Source organism: Parus major, chromosome 18, assembly GCF_001522545.3.
Source record: "Parus major isolate Abel chromosome 18, Parus_major1.1, whole genome shotgun sequence".
Classification (NCBI taxonomy): domain Eukaryota; kingdom Metazoa; phylum Chordata; class Aves; order Passeriformes; family Paridae; genus Parus; species Parus major.
In genome coordinates, this window is record NC_031786.1 from 4,078,587 (window position 1) to 4,083,452 (window position 4,866).

The window sequence follows — 4,866 nt, forward strand, 5'->3', positions numbered from 1 at the left end:
GTTAAAATTAATTAATTTTTACATTTATTTTAAAGCAGTTAGGAAAATGTCTGGGTTCTGAATAACTGGTTTGTCAAGCCAGAGAGGTCAGGGAATTCTGTATTTAAATATAGCCAAGATTTTCAGCAGTAACACATCTTTTAAGTACATTATTTGTAATATGTTTTTATTGGGTAATTAAAAGGGGCCTCATTTTAATCCTCATTTAATAGCTCCTCATTTCATAGAGGTGTTATATTCAGAGCAAGGCAGCTCAGTATTTTCTGGGAAAAAAAAATCAAAGATCTTAAAGCAACTCAAAAGGGCCATCTAAAAATTTTTATGTTTTCAGTCAAGACTTGCATCCAAAATAAACGATTCTTTCCTCAACTCACAAAAAAACCCAAGCCAAACCCATCTCCAGCACAGCTATGATCAGATCATAAATGTCTTGATTAAAGTTCATTGGCTGGCACTTCAGGACTTTAGCTATTAATTAAAACCAAAATCAAATTTATTGCCTGAGTGAGTAAGAAGAGGGGGTGGGAATCTGGGAGGTGAGCAAACACGTGATCTGCCCAACACATCCCTGCCCTGAAGACAACAAGGGCAGGATGGTACACACAGAACTGCCTGTTCCTGAACAGAAAGGATTCAGTATTATTGTTCCAGGTGTGCTGTTCCAGAAGCGAGCAGATTCACAACAAGGCTCTCCCATGGGCCTCTCCCTGGGATTTCAGCATGGAGCCTGTGAAGGACCTTCCTCACAGACACCTGGGAGCTAGAAGGGAATATTCCAGTTCCACAGAGACTGAAGTTAAGCAACTGGTGAGCTGCCTGAATGTGTTATGGCCACAGAGAACAGCGATGCCAGAGCTTTATTAAAATGCCTTGTTCACAGTCCTGGCTTCGTGGCACACGTTTGGGCAGGACCTGACTTCTCAAGTTTACAGGATGGGAAACCTGCTTCAGGGAGAACCTCAGTTTCACAACTGGTTTCGACCAGAAACAAACCCACAGAATTCTAAGAATCTCTGTAAAAGCCATAAGATGGCTTTTGAACCAGTAGAAACGTTTTGGTTTGACATTCTGCTGCTGTAGGGAGGGAAAAAAATAAATCAAAATAGGGTGTTTCAAAGCTGGAACTTTCTTCCTCAAAAGCCTCCAACAAAGGTGATAGGATTTTGACAGCACTCTATTTTGCAAGTAAAATAGTCTCTGCATTTTTCTAAACAAGTTCTAAACTGCATTTCCTGTTTTTATATCAAAACGTACTATGGCTTGTTTTGTGGCTTGCTAATAACATCCTGCACAACCATTTTGTGCAGAGCTCCCCAAACACCTCATGCATTCACACTTCCAGCCCCTGCTGAGAAAGGCAAACAGCCCCCTGCCCAGCCAGGTCCAGGCCAAGTGAGGCACAGGAAACAGCAAAACTAGCTTTTTCTTAAGCATCAAAGGAAGCAGCAAGCTGTCTGGAAGAGGCTCCTCTGCTCTACCCAGATATCTGGCTATTGCTGATTTTGCAATACAATGACTCTACTCTTTACATATTTTAAGCTGTCTGGAACAACCAAAGTGATGTTATACAGAGGCAGCAGAAATGCCCTCACATGTAAGTGTGACTTACAGACTGATAGATTAAGAACCAAGCAATCAGGCTGAATTCTGGTGTAAATGGTACAATCTCACAAAAAGGGTGGTCAGACATTGGAACAGGCTGCCCTGAGAAGTGGTGAAATCACCATCTCTGAAGGGGTTAAAGATGTGGATGTGGCAGTTGAGGACACGGTTTAGTGAACATGGAAGGGCTGGGTTAATGGTTGGACTCAATGATCTTTCATGGTTTGTCTAACCTTACCAGTTGTATGATTGTAACTGCACTAAGCACTTGCTTATTCCAGATTGGGCCTATCTGTGAGAAGTAAATCAAACCCAGCTCCTAAAGAAAAAGCAAGAAGACTCCTCACACCCGAGCGCACCCAACACTTCCCCTGCCGCATCACAGTGCAAACATCTGCTTTGTTTTCGCTGTGATTCACCCAGTTCAGGACACGGGTCCCTAGGCAAAGCTCCGAGAAGTGTCCTCTGCAGGGGTGTTTCTGGATGCAGGGTGCTGGCAGGGACACCGGGGGATGCTCATCCACTGGCAGCCCGATACCACCCGCGGGCTCTCAACCCGCACGGTGACACCCGGCCGGCCGCACGGTGGATCTTGCTCCCTGATCCATAGTTTCGTCGCGGGGCTCCGGGGCCGGACCTCCAACACTGAGAGCAAAAATGAGCCGCAAACGAGGCGGCGTCCGCGGCCTCCCCGCGGCGGGGCTGCCAGCGCACCGCGCTGCCTCGGCAGGCACGGACGGGGTTCGAACCCGCGATCTTCGGTTTACGAGACCGACGCCTTACCACTTGGCCACCGCGCCCGACGGGCTGGCTGCACCCGCGCGCCGCCAGTGGAAGCCAGCGAGCGGCGCGGCCGGGCCGGGCCGGACAGGGACAGGACAGCACAGGACAGGACAGACCAGGACGGGACAGCACGGGAAGGGATGGGATGGGCCAGCAGGGCGGCCCGGGGCGGTGGGATCGGGGCGGGACGGAACGAGGCGGGGCGGGTGCGCCGTGCGGGGGCTCCCGCGGGCACGTGCGGACGCGGGGCGGAGCGCCGGGAACGGGAGCGCGGCGTCCCCCGCACCGTGTCCCTGCCGCGGCGCTCCTCGGAGCGCCCTTCCCGCTGCCGCCATCCCCCGGGTCCCCGAGCGCCGCTGCTCCGACACCGCGGAATCGGCGGTGAAGCTTTGCTTTCCTCCCTCACGGTGTTTCTCACGGCAGAGGAACGCGGTGCATCACTGCGAAATCACGGGGCTGCCTCGGGAACAAACAGCAGCTGTTCGGAACGAGAAAAGTCCTGCCAAGCTCGCATCTCCAGCTCCGTGGCTCGGTAGTGCTCCGGCACCTGCTCCCAGTTTGGGGAGGATCCCCTGGGGCAGGATCCGGCCCGCTGGGACGCATTGCCCGGGGCAGCGGGGAACAGCGGGGACTGTCCCAGCACGGCGCGGCTCCGTTCCGCCACCGGCACCCGCTGCCTCCCGCCTCCCCGAGAGCCAAACAGCGGCGTTTCCACCCCTTCCCTTGCGACAGGATCAGGCAGTCTGTGTTTCCTGATATTCAAACTGAATTTTCATGTTTTACTTCAAACCCATTATGTTCTGTTTAAATAGTCAAATCATAATAGCATAAATCATAAATACAATACTGCATTATTAATATTTCCTCCTTTGGGTTTCCAGCTACCAAATATTTAGTGTTATGGCTGACACTTGGTTAAAACCCAAGAAGTTAATCAGCTCTCATTTTTATCACCACTAGCTGTAGGACAGGAGGGAAGAATTTGGAGGTTGTGGTTTTGAATCATTATTTAGCTTTGCATTGAAATTTTTCATCATGGTTTCCAGTTTTGAACCAATGTTGGGCAGCAGAAAGTAATCTGGTATTTTTTTTGGCTTACATACTCCTGAAAACTACAAGCCAAACCAAACAAAAAGCAAAAAAATCCAGGCACAGTTAGAACCAATCTGACATAGTAGAATCACTATTTTTACTTTATGCTATGAATTTGTAACCAGGCCCCACTCTCTGCTGAATCAGATCTCAGTTACACAGCCTTTATTACAGGGACACATCCTGCATTCACAATGTGTGCCTTGCTCAAATAAGCCAACCATGTGAGGCCTGATCAACTCATTCCAGAGAGAAACAGTTGCTTTCCTGAGGGTCCCATTTTTAGGTCTTCAAATAAATACTGCACCAAATCTATTCAAAAAAGTAAGTTTTGCTTTTTGAGGCTACAGTCATTTGGGAAGTCAGCATCCCAGCAATATTCAGAGCCTGAAAACAACAGGATGGCAGGAGCTGCTGGGGTTGCAGAACTAGCAGATATTTTTTAGCCATGTCCTGCACCCTCTGTGGCCCTGGACTTTGCATTTTAGGCAGCAACTGTTGAACCACAGGCCTGTGCACAGGACAGCCCTGGCAAGGCTCCTCCTCCGTCCCCAGCTCTGGCAGAGTGATGGGAGGAGTCCATCTGTTTTCTGCTGCATGGAAGCTCTGCTGTGCCCACGGCCTGGCCTTGCTGCTCCCTGGAATGGGGCCATTGAAAGGCTGCAGCTTTAATCCAGATTAACACAGTATTTCCAAGAATGAAAGCAAACCCCGCTGCTGCTGCTGCTGTTCTTCAGGGCATTCCCCCATTCACTGCTGTGCACAACCAGACCTAAAGGACAGGCTTGGTCATGGATTATTTCTCTGTCGTGGGGGACAGGTGCTTAGGCTGACCTGAGGATTCCTGAAGGGCTGAGAGCAGCCCTGCCCGGTGACTGTGCAGGTTTTAAATAAAAGCCTGAGCACATTAAGAAAAGCCAAAGGGTGGCCAGGAGAGACAGTGCTTCACAAAACACTACCAGCAATTTTCTGCAGTACAACAGGGAAAGAGCAAGCACAGCCTTTCAGCAGCTGAGTTCCATTACCTCTGTTGGTGCCACAGCCCAGCTCCTCTCTGTCTTTTCAGCAACAGTTACACACTATCACATAAAAATACAAACTGCATTGTTCGTCTGCTGAAGCACAAAGATCTCAGTGTGATGGAAATTCAGATTTAAGCACCATGCCAGAGGTTATGCTGACATAATATCGTTGCAAAGTCGTTTCAAAATCACCATTAACCCAAATAGTTATGGTTATACATCTGGGACAGTCTTCAATTTACTGGTCATATGGTCTAGCCTTTATTTGCATCCAAAAAGCAGTTGGCTCTAAGGATGAATTTCACCCTGAGTTACACAAGCTAGGAGAGTCCCTGATGCATTGCATGTGTCAAAAGACATTTAGAGT

At 49.2% G+C, this 4,866-nt stretch overlaps 1 non-coding gene across 1 annotated transcript; it reads right to left on the bottom strand.

Moving 5' to 3' along the window:
- Positions 1-2,330: 2,330 nt before the first annotated feature.
- On the bottom strand, positions 2,331-2,402 carry TRNAT-CGU. Its single transcript has one exon. It is a non-coding gene; the product is annotated as a tRNA-Thr (tRNA).
- Between the last annotated feature and the right edge of the window lie 2,464 nt (positions 2,403-4,866).